Consider the following 11,823-nt stretch of genomic DNA (forward strand, 5'->3'; position numbering starts at 1 on the left):
TTGAAAAGTTTTCACAAAACATTGAGCTATGATAACAAAAGGAGAGAGTGAGCGAGAGAGACAGAGAAGGGGGGGATGAAAACCTATGAAAGGGAGCGTCAGTGTGAATAAAAACTGTGGGTGTGAGAGGTGGCTGAGGTGGCCCTGTGACCCTTGACCTCCTTCCCCCAGGTCCATTCAGAGCAGCACAATGGTTGACACCTGTGTCCTTTCAATACTGGCACTATTATTGTTTACATCAGCCAGTGGGAGAGAGAGGGAAAGACAGAAAGAGGCCAGAGGTGCTGTGAAGCAGGGTGCACCAGCCTCATGCCAGTGGCCCCCTCCACCCTTCCCCTCTCTCTTTCAAAGACAGGTGCCTTCCTATCTTTCTCTCTCCCTCCCTCTCTCCCTCTCCACCTCCCTGGTTCTCTCTGTGTCTGCCAATCTTTTCTCTCTAATTATTTTAGATAACTCCAAACACATCAACGGAAGGAGAGGATCCACAAAGAGGACAGACAGGGTGTTTTTACATCCTGTACCTAATGGTCTGACATTGCCCTATTGCTGCTCTCCTGAATCAGCATTAACACAGAGGGCATCAGATAAAGTTAAGGGGGCAGAGCAGAGGATCTTCATGTGCACATTTATTAGCAGCAAAAATATTTTCAACTCCAAAAAAAAAGTTGGCAAGGACTTCTCCTTTGATATTTTGGCACCTGCAGAAACAAGACAGGTAATTGCCAGCTGTAATTTTCTGAAAACAACATCAAAAAAACGAAACGATTCTAGCTTATGCGCATGCTTTTCACAGCCGTAACACTTTCAGTTTCATCTCATATGATAAAACATATGCAGAGATTTGTATGGGTGTAAGCCTTTAATGACGATCACAGGGCAATCCATTCGTTATGTTCTTGCCATTTATCCCTCCCTTGCTGATCAGGCTGGTGGGGAGAGTCACAGGGAGCATGGGTGGCAGGCTGGGGGTTACATGAATTCTTCTTTTTTTTTTTTTTCACTGGGGGAGAGGACGCCCAATTAACAAAGGATAAGAAGTGAACCGTAAACACCCTCAACAAGGTCCAACAAACCTACAAGAACAAGAGCTGTCTCTCTCTTTTTCTGGCTCTCTCTCTCTCTCTCTCTCTCTATTGCTCTCTCTCTCTGTCTCTCTCTCTCTCTCTTTCTCTTTCTCCCTCACCCCCCTCTGCTGACCACCTCCTCCTCCCTCCTCTTGCTCACTCACTCTCTCTTCCACTTCCCTCACAAAAGGAAGGCTCAGAGCTTACAAAGTGCCAATTAACACTGAATGTTTGCCCCTCGCACCTCCCTCTCTGAACTGCTGACAGCTCTGGTGTTTGGGTTAATACCAAAGGCCTGCAAAGAATTATAATTCTCCTCCTTGCCCCATCCCCCCTTCTCTCCCTCTCCTATCCTTTTATTTTGTTTCCAATGGGGTGGTTTTACAGTTCAATGCACAGTCAAAGGGTGATATAAAATGACTTTCCAAAGAATTTCATTTAGGGAGAAGAGGGGCTGTGTTGCATTGGGGCAGCCAGGGGCAGGACCGGGGATAGGGGGGGACCCTGGTGAGACAGAGAAAGAGAAAGAGCGGCTACTATAAATTGATAGTGAAGGATAGTGAAAGGATTTGTATCAAAATATTTGCATCATGTGACGATGCTTTATTACAAGCACAAAAGATTATTCACTCTAATTTCTGTCACTGAAGCAGATATTTATTAGTTATCCCTTTAGGCTCTGGTTGCTATTTCTTCCTCTATCATTAGCACTATGTATGCAAAAATTGCAAACATGACTCCAATTTACACACAAGTCAACACATACACACACACACACACACACACACACACACACATATATATATATATATATATATATATATATATAGACACACATATACACACACACACACGCCCTTTCTCACCCGTTGGAACTGTAGGTCCCACTTGAGATGAAGATAGCAGCGTGGGTCATTTATCACAGGCAAGGCTGATGGCTGTGCTATGCCTGTTTTTCTCCCTTGTGAACTCCAATAAATCAGCCTAGTGAATAAAAGAGTGGCCAATGAGAAGAGGTGAGAGGGTTAAACTTTTGGAGAAACAGAGACCACTAGACTCTTTAAGGGAGCTTCTGCCTGCGCTCAATTCCCTGCCCAAACTGGGTCTGCCTTGACAATTTATGACCTCTTGGGACCCAGTCTATACTCTCCACTTTCTTTACTTTGGGATGAGGTCCCCAGTTAAAATGGGTTATTCTTGGGGATAAAGCCAAGATTGATTTGGATTTGGATGCTTTTGTTGAGAAAAGGCCTCATGGATCCTGCTAGATCACAATATAGTTTGGAAACAATATGTATCTTGCATTTTAAGGAGCTGTTCAGCATTTATAGAGGAGATGATTGCTACAACTCTTATGTGTGTCTGTTAAATATCAGGCCACAGCCAGTACCTGGTAAGCTTCGCTTACACGAAGACCATAAGCAGAAATAAGTGTCATTTTACACTTGGGTTTTTGTTTAAGCTTTAACATAATTAGAGAGCTTTAGTGGTGGTGGTAGGCTGATTGTTTTCACTTTTGAACAGAGCAAAGGTGAATTGTTTTTGCTAAGCTAAGCAAGCTAGCTGTTGGATCCAACTACACTATACAGACAAGGGTGTAGAAGGAGAGTAGTACTGGTGGTGTGGAACCAAGCCAAACTGGCTTTATTTACATTCAAGTAAGGGGAGCTGAGCAGAGAGCTGACATGACCTGACACGGTTCATGGTTCCACTAGCATGGCTGGCTGGGCCTCCACTTCAAACCTGGGACCCTGGGGTCAAAATGCTCTGCAGCCTCTCTGGGATGAAGGCGGCTGGAGAAACATGTGACTGTGGCCTCTGCTTTAAATCCTGAATTCTAGGATTTACTTTAGATAAGGGGAGCGCAAAATGGGAACTTATAACTTGAGGCGATAGATGAAAAATTAATGTGGGAGTTAAAAAAAAAAACGTATGTATGCACAAGGAATCAGATTTCCACATTTCCAGACATATGATCGAGCTGCAGTATATCATTTTTATCTGAAGATTTATTTGGAAACAGGTGCTCCTCCTCTGACCGAGCTGCCAGGCACTGAAGGAGCACTCAGTCTCCTCTCTGTAACATCTGATTCACATGAACTATAATTTCTGCTCACCAAATGACAGATCCAAAGGTCAGTGATGTGGCTGTGTCAAATGAGGGTCGTGAGAAAAGCAGAAAAGAGCACGTGCCTAAAATTAGATGAATGTCAAAATTTGCTCTGCCTCTTTCTCAAGAACAGACACATGTGAGAGGAGTCACTTTGGCCTAAGTGCAATTGCAGGTCTCTCTCAGTAAAAAGAGAATTTCCTCTTTCCTTCATTTCAACATTCTTCTCTTTTTTCCCCCCCAATCTCTCTTCCTTTATTCCTCCTGAACCCATAGGAATTTCATTCGATGAGACTGTGATGTGAGTGGTGTGTGCATGTCTGGAGTCTGTGTGACCCCATCAGCACTGAGCAGAGCGGGGAAGAACAGAGTCGACTGGCCAGGGGAGACGAAAGCCCTGTGGGACCCAGATTCTGGCCCAGGATCCAGGACCATTCTGCACCACATTGGATCTTGGGCTGTAACTCACCCTACGTCTGTGGTTTGGGATGGTGTGGAGGTAGGGGTGAATAGCAGGTCAGCCATGGAAAAGCTTGCTTTATTGTCTGTCTCAGAGAATGAAGGATAGAGGGAAGAGAGGGAGAAAAAGAGAGAAAGAGGGATGATAGGAGGTGACGATGGATAGAAGAGGAGGGAGGTTGGTGGTTGGGCAAGAGAGGAGCAAAGCAGGGAGGAAAAGGAGTCAATGAAAAAATTAGGATAGAAGAAGATGGTTTGACATGAAGGGAGATGGAGAAAAGAATGTATAGTCTGAAGGTAGAGAGGTGGACACCTGTAATTCCATATGTCAGTCTCCTTCATCTGTGATTTTCAGCTTTTCCATATGGCAGACTGAAAGAAAGCTTCCACTCAACAGAATGGCTGTAAGCACATAGCTGTGTTTCAAGCTGAGCCAATATGCTTGACACAGTATTTGTATCAAAAAGTAGATCAAACACAGCTCTTCCAGTATATATGCATTCTGCACTATAAGTGAAGGACTCACGAAAGTTACAGTGAATGCACTTGACAGTTTTGAAGTGCCCGCACAAAATAGCGCTGATATGGACACTCACACAATGAAGAGAATATGAACCGATCATGAGCAGACATAAGCAGATTTGTAGAGTTCTCTAGGTTATCAAATGAGATGATTTCTACCAGATTTTGGGTGTCAGAGTTCTCCACTGAAAGTGATTGATGAGTGCTCAGTAATTGTCCATTGTGAGGAGATGTCAGAGGGAGACGGCATGTCACCTCGCAGTGAGAGTAAAAGAGCCGGCAAATGGAAGTGATTACATCTAATATTCTCCATCTGGGAGTGATTGCCTCAGAAGACGAGTTTCAAAGAGGAGTACGGCGGGGAGAAAAGAACGAGGCAACAGTAATTTGCACAGGATTTACAAATCTCCTGAATCGAATTTGGGAATCTTTGTGCACATCTTGTTCTATTCCCTCAAGACAATCACTCATGAAATGCACGCACACATGCATAAACAGCTCTATGCAAATAACTCACACTGTTCTATTTCACAGACGCATTCACAGATTGGAGATAGCATGTTGCAAAAACTCTCACAATCACAGGGAATAAAGTTATAATATTCCCTGCAGCATGTTGGATTTTGAGGCTCACACATCAATACTCAATATATTTCACTGTCTGTCTGCGAGCAATCACAAACCACCCAAGAAATGGTTGCCAGTGTGTCAGAGCTGAGCTGGAGCCAGGTCAGAAGTGATCAAAGACTCCTGAGGAGGGGGGGGGGGTTATCTGGTCCCAATTACATTCAATCATGGGAAATTGGCAAAGTGCAATGCAAGAGAGGAGATCTTCATGATGAGAGCAGGAGGCCAGATGAGCCGAGGTGGTCCGCCGACATTTCTGACTTCACAGAGAAGATGGGAAAATGAAGATTGGGACTCTAGTCAAGATTTTTTCCCCCATGTTTTATTTGGAGTATTTTCTCTACCTTCCTGTGTTGTGTGTCACAGTGACACTGACATTACTACTATTTTGTTTTCATTCTGAATTTTTCATAGTTGGTCCGCAGGGATAACTGACAAGAACATCACAAAAGGATTGTCTCGCAAATGTCAAACATGATGTAATTTGGAGAAGAAAACTGAAAAACATTACAGAGATAAAAGCGAGTGACAAATCTGACAAATCAGAACTACATGTATGTATTAGAATATATTATAAAATGCGCTTTAGAGTTGTTGTTCGGACCCATGTTGTTACAGATGTAAACACCACATTACAAACAATAAGTTGCTATTTTTCATCATCAGTTACACAATGACAAAAGACCAGTAATACTGAGACAATTTTTTGGATCTATAGTGGTAGTTTGATGGACAATTAATATCAGTTTGGTGTCCTTGCATTCAGTTAACACACTGAAGTGGTTACATGCCTGCTACGTCCAGATGCTGGAGTTGTCGGGACATTGTTTGGCACCACCAAAATAGGAGGAATGCACCTCCCATTAATGCCAAACATGTCATATTTTTTACATATCGTATCTTGGGGTGATCCTACATTCAACATTGGCCATGGTTAGGGTTAGATTTGGGACAGGATTTAATGTAGGTTAAGCTCACTGCTGATGGTCAGTCAGTGCATGCAAACAAACCACAAAGTCCTGTTTTCTTTTTCTACACGTGTAGAAAAATACATATACACTTGTTAATATGGAGCTGGGCTGAGCAACAAAAGCAAAGTAACAAATAGTAAAACTAATTTATTTTGCTGATTAATAATTAGTAATGTCATTTTCTCAAATGAGAAATGTGTAAATGACTCAACCAACTCAACCAACACTGCCATTAAAATGTTCTGCTAACACACTGTAAACATGACCCCATCTTTGGGTTCAGAATAAGTGAGATCAGGACTTTAAAACAATTAAGAATCAAGAACTTAAATAATTAACTATTGATAAGTGTGACAATGTCTGATAAGTTAAGGAAACTTTAAAAGATGATTAAGCTCAAACAAAGGCTCCTCTTTGTATACAAAGGACTTGAACAGACTGCATTTCCCCACCTAATGAATGCTGATAAAGTGAGAGCAGATAACAAAACAGGCATAACAAAAGGGATTTCTCTCACTGAGGGTTTCACTGATTTGTCAAGTGGTTCCTTCTCCCCTCTGATTGGTCAGGAGCACTCACCAAAGAATGCCAACAAAAAAGTGGCCCTCCAGTGAGCACCTCCTCCCTCAAAGCCCTCCATCCCCCACCTCACCCTCCCTGCTCTGTGTCCCTGACCCATCCCCCCTTCCTTCTACCCCGCCCCACCCCGCCACCCCCTCCTCACCTCTCCTCTACCACCTCTCTCCCTCTCCCTCGTTCTCTCCCAGTTGCCTCACGGCTTGCTGTGACCCATCTTGCACCTCCCGAAGCCCACAACAGACGCTTGGTGTGTGAAGAAGGTCAGGAGTTCAGGCTTGGCTGAGGCTCCATCCCTCCCTCTGCACAGAGGAGGCCTGCCCTGCGGGTTTATAATTATCTGCCGTTGGCATTCAGCACAGGTTCAAGCACAGTGCAAGCGCTGGCACCAGCGTGGGGGGATGCGCTTGGCTACACACTTGGTGATTAGTTGTCCCTAATTGTCAGTTCCTAGTTCTTTTTTACCTTTCTCTCCCTCTCCCTGTCTCCCCCCCTACCAGTTAGAACATCTTTACACAAAACTCTGCACTTGGTTTATAGTCCCAAAAAAAAGTCCACTCGGCTATGCTTCTTTCTGCCTCATCGGTCTTTGGATCAGTCTTGCAACATTTATAATTCCTCTCACAAAAACAAAACGTCTTCTTTCTGGCATCTGACTCCTTCTCACAGATTCATACATCCTGTTACTCTGATCACAGTGTTCTACATTTCAAGTGACAAGAACATGCAGTGCCTGTCTATCAATGCACTGCCAAATTTTTCCCCACACTGGCAGACAGGTAATATTTAAATAGTTTGAAATCCTTCATTCTAGACCCAGTGTGGATGAGTAATGGATGCTGTTTTATGTCCCATTGCTTTTTATGATAAATTTAAATGTGTAAGTGGCTAATTCAAGGTTGTCTTCATAGTAGGATGACTCCTTGAACCTCACTGATGGCAGATGCAAGAAGCATGCTATAAAATCCTTCCAAGGGAAGAGATGAGGAGAACTAAAGTTATACAGCCTCCACAGATGGTCTGTATGAGCCACAGTCACTGACGTGGGAAAACCAGGTGGCCTTGAAGCTGTTGTATTCTTGCCTACATGTGTTTATGTCTTTGACCAAAATAAGTATTTTTCATACTCACCTTAAACTTGCAGTGTTTTTTTTTTTTTGTTCTTTTTTGTCCAGGATTTAGCAGGAGTATATGGTTTGCATGTTTTAGTCAGTTTCTGCTATCTGAATTTGTTTTCAATATTAAAATGAGCACATTCTTTCTTTCTCTAATGTTGTGTGTATACTTTATCTCATGATTCACTGCAGGTTTTAACCCCAGCTTTGTGGAGTACCTGAGTCAGTTCCACTCAGAGGTGAATGGGTGCTTTCCATCAGGCATTTATATTGGCACTGACAGGCAGTGTGATAAATGACAATGGATAAATCCATTCCTCAATGCCTTCAGAGATGTCTCTGCGCCATTAGTCACTCACACTTGAGATCACTGCAAGAGTCCATCATTGCTGCTCTGAGAAACACATCTGCAGACCTTGAGACAGACCCTGAAATGGGCTGACAACTGAACCAATACTGTTGGGGGCTGCTGGGGGAAAAGAAAGAGAGGAACAGCAGTCAGGCAGATGTGGGGCCTGGATGGCTGCCAAGCAGCGCCCTGTCATCCTACAACAGACCCTTCATCTCAATATGAGTGAGGGAGAGAGAGAGAGAAAGAAAGGGAGAGAGAGAGAGATGTGGAAAACAGCAGGGAGTAGGAGGAGGAAGGGGGGACATGGATAGATTTTGTACAAAGGCTCCATGACTATTCCTCCATCTGAGAACATCCTCTAAAGCTCCTGGCATCATTACACCGTGACTGCACACCCACAGTTCAATCAGCAGTGCCAGCTGATGTTAAGAAGAAAAAAAACAAATTGAATTTGAAATAATTTATTGTGCAAACACCTCGCTGAATGTAGCACCTTGAATGGCCTATTATTCTTTGACATTTTAGTGGAAAGTAGAACTAGTCCTTTGAGCCTTCCATAAAAATCTATATTTAACACACACACAGATGGTTGGAATAAAAACCCACATTTGCCCCTCTTCCCCTCCGTTTTTGGTGCAAGGAGAAGTTGAAATTTTTGCCAATTTCCAAGAGCTATGTGAGATGAGACATGGACTTTTGACAGGTGTTTGTTTGAATATCAAACAGAGCCATGGAGGCCTGCAGATGGCAGGCAGATTGCATTCCAGACAGAGGCTTCAGTCTGGAGTAGTGGGGGGGCCCATCTTTGCTCTTCTATGGTTCTCCAGGGGAATGGATGTACGAACCTCTTGTCTGCATGACTATCATCATCATCATCATCATCATGGCCTTCATCACTGGAACAGACATCTGTTGACAGTGTGTCCTCTCTGGATCAGCACAGCACTTTGTTTTTCCATGACTGTGTGCAAAGATGGGCTCAGTGTTTGGTCACAACCAGGTGCAACAAGATGTATCTTTGTCTTTAAATCTATGTACAGTATTTAAAGTTTCTCTCTAGACATGTTTTCAACCATGTAAAACTACTCAGCTATAATTCATATTTTGTATAACATAATTTTCTTATCTAAAAAATGAAAAAAAAAGCAAAATTGGGGCTGGGAGCACCTCTATGCTTGCTTTCGCATCAAGAAATCTGGATCAGAGGATGTGCCCCACCTAAAATGGCTGTTTGTGCTGGGTTGACAGGTGAAACAGCAGTGCATATCAAGATGTTTAGCAGAGGAAACATTAGAGAGAATCAGTCACATGTTTGAGCCTCAGTCAGACCCAGACTCAAGAGTTTGTTGAGGAGTGAGGAGTTTCTTGTGCACCGAAATCAGCGACTAGAAGAAGTATCAGAGCAGCAAGCGTAGTTATTTCTTTATGTTGTTTCTTAGCTTGTAACTGGCAGTGGCTGACACAGTGTTATAGGCTGTGCTAATGCGACTCTTGTTCTCTGTACTGACAAGGTTTGGTGACCGGCGAAAGAGCAGAGTGTATCACAATGGTTAGCCTTAGAGGAAACATTGGAGAGACTCAGTCAGACCCAGAATCAGATGAGGAGGCTGTTGTGCCCCAAAATCAGTGACTAGCAGTCATATCAGAATGGTAAACGTAAGTAGCATCTTTTATTTGTTTATGTTGTTTGTTAGCTCACAACTGGCAATGGTAGCCCACCCCCACCCCCCTTCCCCCAGTGTCTAGTATCATATAAAGAAACACCATATGAACATGTGAATAAGGTTTAAAACTTGAATTTCATCAGAGGGGATCTTTCAAGAGAAAGTAAAGGTCAACAGTAAAACTATTACTCAACCTATCGGCTGTAAACATTCATGATAGTTTAGAGACTGACTTCCTGGTTCATTGACCCACCATACTTAAGTTGTGTCCGAACACCATTTTCCCGTGCTATGGGAAGTTATCACTGATGTTTCAGGTGTGATCGATTTCAACTTTATCCCCAAATAAAGCAGTTGAGATCATCTAGATTGTTAACGTGTCTGATAGAAAATATAATAGGATGATTAGTATAATGGTAATGAACTCAATAAGTAAAATAAAACAGCTCCAATGAAATTTACAAGATGTAGCTGACGTTAACATTTATCTGAAGTCTTCCCAACATACTTACCCAGTCTTAGATAGATAGATAGATAGATAGATAGATAGATAGATAGATAGATAGATAGATAGATAGATAGATAGATAGATGACAAAGAGATTATCTTTAGTTTTGGGGGGCTGACGTCAAAGCTGTTGTTTTAGTCTTGATTTTCCCATCTGGGGTTCTGGCTGTCTGGCCGATGGCCTGGATAGCTGGCTAACTGACTGATTTGCTGGAGAAATAAAATGAGAGTGGGAGGAAGGTATGAATAGCTGGCAAGGTGCACCCTGGTGAGTCAACAGACACTGGGCACTGCCAGAAAAGCTCCATGTGCTGTGGGCTAAGTAAGTCAGGTTGTTTGTTCAAGCCTGCATGCTCTGCTTCTTGTCATTCAGTTTCTTTCACAAAGCTTAATTGTGTAGTCTTATTAGTTTATAATATGTTTTCATTGTTGTTTATTTCAAGCCTGTCATATTAAGAGAACAATGCAGCGCTCAGTTCAGGAGTGGCTAAAAAGGCTAGAGGCCTGAAAACAGTGAGGAGGAGGTGAGAGGCCTTAGCACAGGCTTATGTCGTTCCTGTAGACAGGCCCCAAAGAACATAGCCAATGTCAACAGGAGCCAGGCCACAGCTTGGTGCTCCTGCCCAAGCATACATCACCTGTTTGGGGTTCATTACATAACCTCTTTAGAGAACAACTGGTTGAATGTGGTTCTGTTGCTTCTACAGGCTTTTATTCTACAGATGTCTTTATTTCTGCAGCTGTATCTTTGTTCATTTTTATACAGGTTCTCTGTGTCCAGGAACAGCTTAGGAACTGAACCAGCAAGAATGAAACCCCAAAGGTAAGGTCAAAATTCCCCAAGGTTCTATTTTTTAGTGTTATTTTTTTGTAGAATGGGAAGGTTTTTTTTAAAGCAATTCAAGACCATCTGCACTTTTAAGACAAAAAAAAAAGCAGTCTACACAACGTGTACCAGATGTGCTTTTAGGCTCCACAGCCAAGTCTCCATCAGCAGCCTGCACTCTCCTTCCCTTGAGGGTAGCAGGCCAGCAGCATGCATAATGCCTGAGCTGTTTCATGCAACAGGTAGCCTCAATTTCCACATTCACCCCCACAGCTTTCTGCAGATCTCTCACTGTGAACAAACCCAGAGAGGAGAAGAGAGTCACCCTACAGCTCCATTGTGATCGCCCCCATGCTACTTTCTACTGTAACAATGACCTGTGGATGAATGCATGGCCTGCAGCCCCAGCCCCCACCCACCACTGACCCTGATCCATGCTAAGGTAGAGACATATTTTCTTAACCTTGATATAAGACAGATAGAAGTTCTAGAGAAAGGATCTTGGGCCAAATTTGACTTTGAATTCTAAAAATATTGCCAAGGAAGGGGATACATTGGCTGGAATGTTTGACTCCCATCTTTCCGGGGGGGGGGGGGGGGGGGGGGGGGGGGTTGCTAGACCTAGTGGCTTTTTACCAGGAGGCTTCTCTCTTTAAGTCAGACATCTTCAATCAAGTTTCCTGAGAATTCCTCCCCCTGTAAACACAGAAACTTTTCATTGTACATTTGCTCTGACAGAAACCACATGACATGGGTAATTGTGAAAAGCCAATAAAATAGCCCACATGCTAATTCTGGCCAGACATTATGACAGCAGAATGTGACCACATATGGTAAACAAATTGACACAAGTTCAGTCCTGCTACCCATCTGAAACTGAGGAATAGTAAGACTTTCTCTGATATCATTCAAATCTCAGGTGTTAAATTTTGTGCTAGAGATCTGTCAGTCATTGAGTCCCACCCTGTATGAGGTTGGTTAAGTCTACTGATCTACAAAAAAAGAGTTCAAGGTGAGGAAAGCCCCTCAA

The sequence above is a fragment of the Trachinotus anak genome, unplaced genomic scaffold (genome assembly GCF_046630095.1).
Source record: "Trachinotus anak isolate AG129_WGS33_773 ecotype Australia unplaced genomic scaffold, CSIRO_AGI_Tana_v1 ptg000010l, whole genome shotgun sequence".
Classification (NCBI taxonomy): Eukaryota; Metazoa; Chordata; class Actinopteri; order Carangiformes; family Carangidae; genus Trachinotus; species Trachinotus anak.